The sequence below is a fragment of the Triticum aestivum genome, chromosome 2D, assembly GCF_018294505.1.
Source record: "Triticum aestivum cultivar Chinese Spring chromosome 2D, IWGSC CS RefSeq v2.1, whole genome shotgun sequence".
Lineage (NCBI taxonomy): Eukaryota > Viridiplantae > Streptophyta > Magnoliopsida > Poales > Poaceae > Triticum > Triticum aestivum.
In genome coordinates, this window is record NC_057799.1 from 55,038,624 (window position 1) to 55,051,981 (window position 13,358).

Below are 13,358 nucleotides of genomic sequence, written 5' to 3' on the forward strand. Positions count from 1 at the left end.
TGCTTGGGACTTACTGTCATGAACCGCCACTGTAAGCAAAATTGTTCAGTATACATTAGCCCCCAAGTGCCAAGTATCTTTGCTTGCAAAATGCTTGGGACTTAACAATGCATCATGATAATCCTGATTTTAACCCGGTATTTGTACAAGCCACCAATAGTCAATTTGAATCGGAAATATCTGACTTGAAGAATCGCCTGGAAGCACAGGAAACTGAAACCCAAAAAGTCAACTCCAAATTCGAGTTCAGCGTATCTGAACAAGAAAAACTGAAAAAAGGCTTTGAAGTGGAGAAGAAGACCTGGGCTGATGAAAAGATCGCCTTGATCAACCGGGCTGAGAAGGCAGAGGCGGCTCTTGCAGAAGCGATCGCCGAATTATCCGGTTTAAAACGCCATATATCTCAGATGGTCTCAGCAATCTTTGGTAAGTCACTCTGCAAGTGTTAGATATTTGAATCTTTCTAATAAGCATATCAATTGTCATCAACTCACCTGACATTGTAATGCAGGCCCCAGGAGCTCAAATCTTAACCAGAGCATGCTGATAAAGCTGAAGGCGGTTTATACGCTGGTGGAGCAACTCTACACCGGGTCTCAGCGTGCCTTATTAGCCGCAGTGGCCCTGTCGAATGAAGTTCCCACCCTCCTGTCGGATGTATTAAAGCGGCTTGCTGTGCTACCTCAGCGGTTAATGAACTAAGGCGATCTTCTGCGAGAGCCGGAGCCGTAGCTGCATTAAGCCGGGCCAAGGTGTGGCTACCGGAGCTAGACCCGGCCGACATCGCCATTGGGTATCCAAGCCTAAAGGAGGACGACACACCTTTTGGACAGGAGGACTTCACCACTTGTGTTAAGGAAATACGCCCTATGGCCACCCTGATTGCTGATGACACAGATCTTACGAAGTATCATCCGGGTTATGATGCCGAAAATCGGAGGATTCCAACGCCGCATTATGAAGTGATCAGTCTGATTCCTCCAATTCGTAAGCATACCTTCGCCCCTGAAGTTGACCCGGCCGGATTAATTGATGATGAAGCTGAATTTGAAGCTTTGAGTGGCATTGACTGGTCATCATCAACCTTCCAGGACAGGGAACAAGATGGAGGAGCGGAAAGGGATGATCCGGAAGCTTCAGGCCAACAACGCAATTGATCCGTTGGGCGGCTCATATTTATGCTTTGCTGAAAAACAATGTTAATCATTTGGACTCGGGGAGTCATGTAATAGGGTAGAAAAAAACTTGGTTTTGTTGTGCCATCGTGCACGTGTTTGGTGCTCAACACTGTTTAAGCCGCCATGTTATATTCACCCGTATTATACTTATCATCCGTTTTCCTTATGCTTAAGAAATTTTTTGAACTGTCCTGCATACAGAAATAAATCACAAGACCCTTGGCGGTTTGTCGCAAGGCGGGTCATATATCTTACATAAAACCCGAAATATGAAAAATAGTCATAGATCAGCCTGTGATGAATTACAACTTTACAATACAACTATAATATTATACGTGTGATCCTTTGATTTGTACTGCCGGTTTATGTGACCCGAACAGGAAGGGTGGTAACCCAATCTTTAGAAGCTGCTCAATTCTAAATACATGATGCTTGTTGTCTGCTGGCGACTTAATGTCCATGGTCAAGCCGGGTTAAATAGAAGCCACTCTTTAAACGCTTCAAATATGATCAAAAAGGTCTCAAGATAAACCCAAAATATTGCTTGCAAAAAACTGTAGACAAAATATACAAAATTTTGAGGCTTCTGATTCGAATACGATCAGTAAACCGTTCCAAAGGGGTTAAGCTAGGATTCGAATACGATCATGTAGCCCCCAGTGGCTTTGGCGTTGCGCCGATCAAGAGGGTACCGACAGCTATGTTCTCTTTGGTTCGAATACGACCTATGTTTGAACAGGAAGCCCCCAAATGACCTTGAGAGTTTTTTAACGACGCTGATACGAATACAATCAACGTCGGACCCAAAGGGGTTGAGCTATGATTCGAATACGATCAAGAAGCCCCCTAGTGAGTTTGGCAGTGTGCCGATGAAAAGGGTACCGACAGCTATGTTCTCTTTGGTTCGAATATGACCTATGTTTGAACAGGAAGCCCCCTAGTGATCATGATGTTTTAACGGCTAGATTCGAATACGATCATGAGCCGGATCAAAAGGAAAGCCAGATTCAAATATGATCAGCCCCCTGTTGGTCGTTTTAAAGACATAATAATGAAGATATAATAACTTTGAGGATGAAAAGGACGGAGGTCCTGCTTTATTATTTATCATAATATATACATCGTCAAAATATGTACATCATGAGAGCCGATGGCTCAAGTATAGTAAGGCCGCAGATGAGCGATGTTCCACGGCCGACGGGTCTCTTCCTCCGACTTACGTGAGTCTTTGTGCTCTCGAACATCGATGAGGTAGTATGACCCGTTGTGTAAATTCTTGCTGACCACAAAGGGCCCTTCCCAGGGTGGGGATAATTTGTGTGCATCAGTCTGATCCTGGATGAGCCGGAGCACCAAGTCACCTTCTTGAAAGGTTCTGGACTTAATCCGGCGGCTATGATAACGGCGCAGGTCCTGTTGGTAAATTGCTGAGCGAGCTGCTGCTAAGTCACGCTTCTCATCCAACAGGTCAAGTGCATCCTGACGGGCTTGTTCGTTATTAGCTTCAACATAAGCCGCCACACGGGGCGAGTCATGACGGATGTCACTCGGTAGAACCGCCTCTGCTCCGTAAACCATGAAGAAAGGCATATAACCCGTAGATCTGTTAGGTGTAGTGTTGATGCTCCATATCACAGATGGCAACTCCTCCACCCAACAACCCGGTGTCCGCTATAAAGGAACCATGAGCCGAGGCTTTATGCCTTTCAAGATCTCCTGATTGGCTCTTTCAGCTTGACCATTGGATTGAGGGTGCACTACTGATGAAACGTCGAGCCGGATATGCTCACGTTGACAGAACTCTTCCATGGCACCTTTGGACAGATTAGTACCATTGTCAGTTATGATGCTGTGTGGAAAACCAAAACAAAAGATCACCTTTTTCATGAATTGAACCGCCGTGGCTGCATCACACTCATTGGCCGGCTCTGCCTCAACCCATTTCGTGAATTTATCAACCGCCACCAGGAGGTGTGTCTTTTTATCTTTGGACCTTTTGAAAGGCCCAACCATGTCAAGCCCCAAGACTGCAAACGACCAAGTAATTGGAATCATCCTCGATTCTTGAGCCGGCACATGAGCCCGTCGTGAGAATTTCTGGCAACCATCACATTTACTGACTAGATCCTCCGCATCAGCATGAGCCGTCAGCCAATAAAAACCATGACGGAAAGATTTGGCCACAAGAGATTTTGAACCGGCATGATGGCCACAATCTCCTTCATGGATCTCACGAAGAATTTCTTGACCTTCCTCAGGCGAGACGCAGCGTTGAAACGCCCCAGTAACACTGCGATGATGCAACTCACCGTTGGCAATTGTCATCGATTTAGACCGCCGGACTATTTGTCTAGCCAAGGTCTCATCCTTAGGCAACTCGCCCCGGGTCATGTACGCCAAATATGGCACTGTCCAATCTGGGATAACGTGGAGAGCCGCCACCAGTTGTGCTTCCGGGTCTGGGATGGCCAAGTCTTCTTCTGTGGGCAACTTAACAGAAGGGTTATGCAGAATATCTAAGAAATTGTTAGGTGGCACCGGCTTACGCTGAGACCCCAGCCGGCTTAAAGCATCAGCCGCCTCATTCTTTCTTTGATCAATGTGCTCCACTTGATAACCCTTGAAATGTCCAGCAATAGCATCAACCTCATGGCGATAAGCCGCCATGAGAGGATCCTTGGAATCCCACTTGCCAGAAACTTGTTGAGCCACCAGATCTGAGTCGCCAAAGCACCTTACCCGGCTTAAGTTCATCTCCTTAGCCATCCGAAGACCATGGAGCAAAGCCTCATACTCAGCTGCATTGTTAGTACAGGGAAACATCATCCGGAGCATATAACAAAATTTGTCACCTCGAGGGGAAGCTAAAACAACTCCAGTCCCCGAGCTCTCCAATTGCCTGGACCCATCAAAGTGAATAGTCCAATATGTGTTGTCCGGCTTCTCTTCAGGCATCTGCAACTCTGTCCAATCGTTGATGAAGTCCACCAGTGCTTGAGACTTAATAGCAGTGCGTGGCACATACTTTAAGCCATGAGGCCCAAGTTCAATGGCCCACTTGGCGACTCGTCCTGTGGCTTCTCTATTCTGAATGATATCTCCCAAAGGAGCAGAACTTACCACGGTGATAGGGTGACCCTGGAAATATTGCTTAAGCTTCCGGCTTGCCATGAACACCCCATAAACGAGCTTCTGCCAATGTGGACATCCTTGCTTGGACTCAATAAGTACCTCACTGATGTAGTAAACCGGCCGTTGAACCGGATGCTCCTTGCCAGCCTCTTTGCGCTCCACCACAATTGCGAACTAACAGCACGTGTGTTAGCAGCCACATGTAGCAACAAGGGCTCCTTATCAATGGGACCAGCAAGGACCGGCGGCTCAGATAACTGTCTCTTCAAATCTTCAAAGGCAATGTTAGCAGCATCACTCCAGACAAAGTCATCTGTTTTCTTCATCATCTGATACAGCGGTATGGCCTTCTCACCTAACCGGCTTATGAACCGGCTTAAGGCAGCAATACGACCCGCTAGTCGCTGAACATCATTGACGCACGCCGGTTTAGCCAAAGAGGTGATTGCCTTGATCTTCTCCGGGTTAGCCTCAATGCCTCTGTTAGAAACCAGAAAACCCAAAAGTTTGCCTGCTGGCACTCCAAACACGCACTTGGCCGGGTTAAGCATCATCTTATAAACCCGGAGATTATCAAAGGTTTCCTTCAAATCATCTATCAAGGTCTCCTTCTCTCTGGACTTCACCACAATGTCATCCACATAAGCATGAACATTACGCCCAATCTGATTATGGAGACAGTTCTGCACACATCGCTGATAAGTCGCCTGGGCACTTTTAAGCCCAAAAGGCATAGACACATAACAGAAGGCTCCAAACGGAGTGATGAAAGCCGTCTGATATGTCTCCAACGTATCTATAATTTTTGATTGCTTCATGCTATATTATATTCTGTTTTGGATGATTAATGGGCTTTGTTATACACTTTTATATTATTTTTGGGACTAACCTATTAACTGGAGGCCCAGCCCATACTACTGTTTTTTTGCCTATTTCAGTGTTTCGCAGAAAAAGAATATCAAACGGAGTCCAAACGGAATGAAACCTTCGGGAACGTGATTTTCGGAACAAACGTGATCTAGAGGACTTGGACCCTACGTCAAGAAAGCAACCAAGAGGGCACGAGGTAGGGGGGTGCGCCTACCCCCTGGGCGCGCCCTCCACCCTCGTGGGGCCCACGTTGCTCCACCGACGTACTTCTTCCTCCTATATATACCTACGTACCCCCAAACCAACAGAAGCATCCACGAAAACCTAATTCCACTGCCGCAACCTTCTGTATCGGTGAGATCCCATCTTGGGGCCTTTTCCGGCGTCCTGCCGGAGGGGGCATTGATCACGGAGGGCTTCTACATCAACACCATAGCCTCTCCGATGATGTGTGAGTAGTTTACCTCAAACCTTCGGGTCCATAGTTATTAGCTAGATGGCTTCTTCTCTCTCTTTGGAACTCAATACAAAGTTCTCCACGATTCTCGTGGAGATCTATTCGATGTAATCTTCTTTTGCGGTGTGTTTGTTGAGACCGATGAATTGTGGGTTTATGATCAAGTTTATCTATGAACAATATTTGAATCCTCTCTGAATTCTTTTATGTATGATTGGTTATCTTTGCAAGTCTCTTCGAATTTTCAGTTTGGTTTGGCCTACTAGATTGATCTTTCTTGCAATGGGAGAAGTGCTTAGCTTTGGGTTCAATCTTGCGGTGTCCTTTCCCAGTGACAGCAGGGGCAGCAAGGCACGTATTGTATGGTTGCCATCGAGGATAACAAGATGGGGTTTATATCATATTGCATGAGTTTATCCCTCTACATCATGTCATCTTGCTTAAAGCGTTACTCTGTTCTTATGAACTTAATACTCTAGATGCATGCTGGATAGCGGTCGATGTGTGGAGTAATAGTAGTAGATGCAGGCAGGAGTCGGTCTACTTGTCTCGGACGTGATGCCTATATACATGATCATACCTAGATATTCTCATAACTATGCTCAATTCTATCAATTGCTCAACAGTAATTTGTTCACCCACCGTAATACTTATGCTCTCGAGAGAAGCAACTAGTGAAACCTATGGCCCCCGGGTCTATTTCCATCATATTAATCTTCCAACACTTAGCTATTTTTATTGCCTTTTATTTTACTTTGCATATTTATTATAAAAATACCAAAAATATTATCTTATCATATCTATCGGATCTCACTTTCGTAAGTGACCATGAAGGGATTGACAACCCCTTTATCGCGTTGGTTGCGAGGTTTTTATTTGTTTGTGTAGGTGCGAGGGACTCGTGCGTGGCCTCCTACTGGATTGATACCTTGGTTCTCAAAAATTGAGGGAAATACTTACGCTGCTTTACTGCATCACCCTTTCCTCTTCAAGGGAAAACCAACGCAGTGCTCAAGAGGTAGCACCATCTTCTCCTGGTCCTTAACTGCCATCTTGATCTGATGATAACCAGAGTAAGCATCCAAAAAGCTCAAACACTCACAACCCTCCGTAGCATCAATGATCTGATCAATACGGGGGAGAGCGAAAGGATCAGCCGGACAAGCCTTGTTTAAGTCCGTATAGTCTACACACATACGCCAGGTGCCGTTCTTTTTGAGTACAAGCACTGGGTTAGCCAACCACTCCGGGTGAAAAACTTCAACAATAAACCCGGTCGCGAAGAGCCGGGCCACCTCCTCACCAATAGCTTTACGCCTCTCCTCATTAAACCGCCGAAGAAACTGCCTGGCCGGCTTAAACTTTGGATCAATATTAAGAGTGTGCTCAGCGAGTTCTCTCGGTACACCCGGCATGTCAGAAGGTTTCCATGCAAAGATGTCCCGGTTCTCACGGATGAACTCGATGAGCGTGCTTTCCTATTTGGGATCCAGGTTGGCACTGATGCTGAACTGCTTAGATGAGTCTCCTGGAACAAAATCAACAAGCTTGGTGTCATTGGCCGACTTAAATTTCATCACCAGCTTGTGTTCCGTGGTTGGGTTTTTCAGAGACGTCATGTCCGCCGGGTCAACATTGTCCTTATAGAACTTCAACTCCTCTGTTGCACAAACAGATTCAGCATAAGCAGCGTCACCTTCCTCGCATTCCAAAGCTATCTTCCGACTCCCATGCACTGTGATGGTGCCCTTTTGACCCGGCATCTCGAGCTGCAAGTAAACATAACACGGCCGTGCCATGAACTTCGCATAAGCCGGCCGCCCAAACAGTGCGTGATATGGGCTCCAGATTTTGACCACCTCAAAGGTTAACTTCTCAGCCCTGGAATCATGCTCATCCCCAAAGGCTACTTCCAGTTCAATCTTACCCACTGGGTACGCCGACTTACCAGGCACTACTCCATGAAAAACAGTATTGGACATCTTGAGATTTTTATCAGCCAATCCCATGCGACGAAAGGTCTCATAATAGAGGATGTTGATGCTGTTGCCTCCATCCATGAGCACTTTTGTGAATTTGTATCCACCAACTTGAGGTGCCACCACTAAGGCCAAGTGACCCGGATTGTCAACCCGGGGAGGGTGATCCTCCCTACTCCATACAATAGGCTGCTCAGACCATCTCAGATAACGAGCGCCGGCTCAACAACGTTCACAGCCCTCTTATGAAGTTTGTGGTCCCTTTTACACAAACTGGTGGTGAACACATGATATTTCCCACTATTCAGCTGCTTTGGGTTACTCTGATAACCAGATTGCTGCTGTTGCTGACCTCCCTGGCCAGACTACTGATTATAACCACCTTGATTTCCTTGAAGGCCGGAACTTGAGCCGCCGCCCGGGCCATGAAAGCCGCCTCCACCTGAGCCGCCGCCCGGCCCATGGTTGCCGTCGAACATGTTAGAATTTTTGAAAGCTCTCATGATTGTGCAATCCTTCCATAGGTGAGTGGCTGGCTTCTCCCGAGTGCCGTGCTTTGGACAGGGCTCATTGAGCAATTGCTCAAGAGTAGGACCTGACCCGCCAGACCGAGGGGGCGGTCTCCCCTTGCATCGTTGATTGTTGCCCCGTGAATTGGTGTTAGCCACAAACTCCGGGTTATCGTCAACCTTACATTTATTGCCTCCCTGATTCGCCGGGTTATGCTGATGACCCTTAGCATTGCCGTTCTTCTTTCCCTTCCCTGTCTTATCCTCATCAGACTCGGGATCCTTGGTACTATCAGAATCGCCGTACTTGACCAGAGCCGCCATGAGCTGGCCCATGTCGTTAGAATCACGCTTGAGCCGCCCCAACTTCTGTTTCAGAGGCGTAAAACGGCAATTTTCTCCAACATTAAAACTGCAGAGCCGGCATCCATCTTATCAGATGAATGTATTATGGCCTTGACCCGGCGCACCCAATGGGTCGTGGATTCACCTTCCTCTTGCTTGCAATTAGTCAAATCCACAATTGACATGGGTTGTTTGCATGTGTCTTTGAAGTTCTGAATAAACCGGGCTTTTAACTCTGCCCATGAACCAATGGAGTTAGGCGGCAGCCCCTTCAACCAAGTGCGGGCCGTCCCATCCAACATCATGGTGAAGTACTTGGCCATTGCCGCATCACTGACCTCCAATAGCTCCATGGCCATCTCATAGCTTTCAATCCACACCCCCGACTGCAAATTAGTTGTGTAATTCGGCCCCTTTTGAGGTCCCTTGAAATCCTTGGGCAAACGCTCATTACGCAAAGCCGGCACCAAACAAGGAACACCGCCGGTTCTCGTGGCCACGCCTGCCTCAATAGAAGTCGTCGGATAAGCCGGGAAGGTTTGGTAAGCCGCCTGCTGAGCCTCTTGCCGTACCCTGTCCTGATAGACCAAGTTAGGAGCTCCAACACGTGCCGGGTTATGCCCACCTGGCTGGTTACGGCGCTGGGCGTTGCTTGACACGACAGCTGAATCCATATGTCTGCTATAACTCGCGCTCCGGCTTGGGCGAGGGGTCGAATGAATCCTGTCTCGGCTATAAGAGTATGCCTCCTGCTGTGCCAGAGCCATCTGAAGAAGTTCTCTGACCCTCCGTGTTTCAATTGCTGTTGGAGAATCGCCCTCCACCGGGAGAGCCGCCAAACGTGCCGACGCAACGATCAGGTTCTCCAACGGGTTAGAAAAATGCCCCCGTGGTGTTGGTATGTAATGAGGCGGGGTAGTATGCATGCGAGGAGGTTCCATCATCCGGGGCTGAACCGGCGCCCCAGCTCCAGGTGTTATAATCCGGTTTGCCTCTGGCGGGTTACTAGGGCCGGCCCCAGGTGTGCAGAAGAGATTTCGAGGATCATAGATCGGAGGCAAACGGGATTGAGCCTTCTGGTGCCTCCTCCTCATGACCTCATTAGATGCGTTCAGATTCATCGTAAGTTGGAAAGCCTCTGATTGAATCTGCTGAGCTCGAGCATCCAAAGCCGCCCGCTCTGCGGCCATCCTGAGGTCCTCCGCCACTAGGTCCTCCTTGGCTTGTGTTATCTCCTCACGTAGCCATGTCACTTCTGCATCATGTTGAGCCTGATCTGCCGGGTTAACTGTGGTGGTTAACAAGGTTGTCCGTTTGTCCATGAGATCTATCAGCACCTGAGCCAATGGGCGCATAGGGCCTCCTGCCCCGGCCGCCGCTGACCCGGAGGTTATTGCTGCCGCAGCCGTAGAGTTTTGACCGGGTTGAGTGCCAGCCATGAAGATCCCTACTCTGCTCGGCGGCTCAAAGGGGCCCGGAATACTGCTGCCATCGGAACAACCCCTAAGCCCGCCGTCTTGTAGTTGATACAACGAATCCGTCTCGCCTGTGGACGACTCACCATCAGAGTAGATGGCCGTCTCACCACTGTCCACGGATCCTTCCGAAAACTCCCCTCCATGGATGCAACCCATGAAGGCACACTTCATGGCGGGTTGAGCCCGGGCAGGTCTCGCACGCTGAGCCGTCTCGATGATGTCGGTGCAGATGTCCGGCTCAGGGCCCCGCTCGCCGATCCGGCCGATGAAGACGTGGATTCCGCCGACGGGGACCCGGTACCCGTACTCAATTGAGCCAGCGTCGGGGCCCCAGCCTGCGTCATCGATGTAGAGTTTGTCGCGATGACTCTTGGTCATCCGGCCCACAGTGTATCCCTTGAGCCCTTCGAAGTTGCCCTTCAAGAACTCAAATCCACCGTGCGCTGGCCCCACGATGGGCGCCAACTGTCGTGGAATTGTCACAGCAGATGTCCTAGTGAAAGGACTTAGTCGTGGAGCCATCGCAACTAGGAAGCAAGAAGGGGTTAATCGGGACAAAGGACACGAGGTTTATACTGGTTCGACCCCTTACGGTGAAGGTAAAAGCCCACGATCCAGTTTTGCGTGGGATTGCGTATGTCTCGATAACCAGGGAGCGAATCTGCTTGACCTAGCTCTCGATTTGATGTTACTTGCCCTAAGCCGCCACTGGGTCGTCCCCTTATATACACAGGTTGACGCCCTGCGGCTGTCGGTGTGGAACGACACCTATGGGATCACAAGAATCCCTACTACGGTTGCCGGGGCGCAGGGTTGCAAGAAGAGCAGGATCAGTAGTCAGCACAAGGATCATTTACCCAGGTTCGGGCCGCGAGGATGCGTAAAACCCTAGTCCTGCTTTGGTGGGTGTATTTCAGAGAGTTCTTGAGCTCTCGAACTAGCTGTGGTGAGTGCGTGGTTCGAAAGAGCCGAATCCCTCTCCAGTATGCCATGGGCCTCCTTTAATAGACGAAAGGGGCTGCCACAGTGGCATACAGGAGGTGGAAAAGCGTACAGTATTGCGAGCTTATCGCTTGGATTACAGGACAAGTCGCATTTAATGTGCCACTGAGGTGTCCCCTAGCTTTATCGGGGACGGGGGCGAGGCCCGTCCCATCCGTCGCCGCTCCTCCTTGCTTCGACACGCGCCCTGGCCAACGATGCGTGCGGCGCCATGTAGGCAGGCAGGCAGGCAGCTGAGGTGGCGCGGTGGTAGGGTCTTCACGAAGATCTGCATGCCGCCACGCAGGCGCCTGCTGAGTTGGCCTGGAAGTTGCATGTTGCCACGCAGGTGCCTGCCCAGCTGGTCTGGGCTGGCAGCTGCATGCGAACGGCGGTAGAGACTTGGCTGGTGCGGGCCTGGCAGTGGCCTGCTGGCGTCTTTGGCGAGAGCCTTGCCGGGGGGCCCGGCAAGGGTCTTGCCGTGGCGCGCTGTCGTCCCCGGCAAGAATCTTGCCGGGGTCTCGTGGCTCTCCTCGGCAAGGATCTTGTCGAGGATCGTTGTCTTCTAATCCTCATCTGATCTTGAGTGTTCCTTGTCTTCACAAAGATCTGCATGCCACCATGGAGGTGCCTCCCGAGCCCTGGCCCAACGTGATGTTGGAGACCGTGGGCTCAAGGGTGGCTCGCTCTGTTGGTGTGGGGCGAGCTGCCCCGGCAAGGGTCTTGCCGGGGGAACCTGCTTCGTCCCTCTGCTCTTTGTGGTCTTGGCCTTGGCGTTGCTCTGGTTGTCTTGGGCTTCGGTCCTACCTTGGCTCACCTCCCCTGTTCTGCTTGGTGTGACCGTGGGCGCGGCTCCGACTGCCCGTGCACAGGTAAAGGGGTACAAAAGTGTGCCCCTCCTTTTGTACACCGACAGGAGCCCCCGGGCCTGGGCCACACATAAGCGCGACACGTTGTTGGGCCAGGCCCAAAACGGTGCGCGGGCAGGCGGGGCGGTTTTTACCGCGGTAAAACTTTTCGCGCGCTGCGCTTCCCACGACCCGCGCGCGGCGCGGCGTGGCGTGGAGGGGTGCGCGTAACGTGGGTGGCATGCGTGGGGCGTTTCCCGCATGCATGCGTCACATCGTGGTAAAGAGGCGGCTCGCGCCTTCCCCATAAAAAGAGGGAGGCGTGGAGGCGCGGCTCATTTACCACGCGGGGCCGGGTCGCTATCTTCAAGGCGTCCACACCCCATGATCACGGGGTGGGGAGAGGTCGCCTCACCCGTCCCCTCGATTCTGCACGTTCGCCACGCGTCCTCCATGCGCTTGGGGTGGCAAGCGGTGGAGGCGGGAAACCGGGCCGTTGCTGGTTGGGGCAGCGGGTCGGTCCCGATTCCCTGCACCTCTGGTGGCTGGATTGGCCGAGCGGGGCGGCCGAGCCCCGACCCCGCCCCTTTATAAGGAGGGGGAAGGGGGATGGCGTCCCGCACTCTTCTGTCATCTATCTCCTCTCGCTTCTGCTTCTTCCTTTCACTCGCCATGGAGAAAGGGAATCCTGGTCCCTCGACGGTGGCGGCGAGGGTCGCCGCTCGACAGCGCGTCCCTCCTCCTCCTGAGCCCGCGGTGGTGGAGCCGGCCGCGAGGGGAAGGGGGAGGGGGCGAGGCCGTGGGCGAGGCCGGGGCAGAGGTCGTGGTGCTCGGGGAAGAGGAGGACGGGGCGGCGCGCCGGCTTCGCCCCCGCCAATGATGCCTTTCCGATGGAAGGCCATGTCGGAGACCAGCCCCGCGAGTTCTTCATCAGGCTGCGCCGGCCTCCGCGTCGCCGTCTTCGTCTTCCCGCCCCGTTTGCTCGGGAGATGGAGCGTGACCCGCCCCAATCCCTCAGATTGCACATGAGGGGCTGTGGGAATGGGGGCACGCGGGTCGACGTCGACTTCCCGGCTCCTCGGGTCATGTACCTCCGTCGTGGATGGAAGACGTTCGCTCGCATCCACAGCCTGACGGCGGGGCTCGTCCTCTACTTCAAATTAATGGAGGACGGCCTGCTCTCCGTCAAGGTCTTCGGAGACTTCGGGACTCGCCTGAAGTGCTGCGTGGAGAGCTCCTCCGACGGAGATTCCGACGATGGAAGCTCTTCCTCGAGCGAAAGTGATGAGGAGGACAGCGGGGCAGATGACGGGGACGAGTCCGACTAGGCGTCGGACGCCCCGCGCCTGGGCGGGTGCGGCAGCAGCAGCATCTGCACCTGGCCGCTCCTCCGGCAGAGTTTTGCCGGGGGTGGGGCCAGCTCCTTGAACTTCTCGGGGCCGTCTCCTTGGGCGGCTGGCGTTGGGAGGTTGCGGAAGAGGAAGAGGGCGGGCGGCAAGGCCGTCAACTCGGAGTACGCGGGCACCGACGCCTTCATCGCGTATTGCCGGTCCTGCCGCCTCGTCTTCCAGCTCCTTTCCC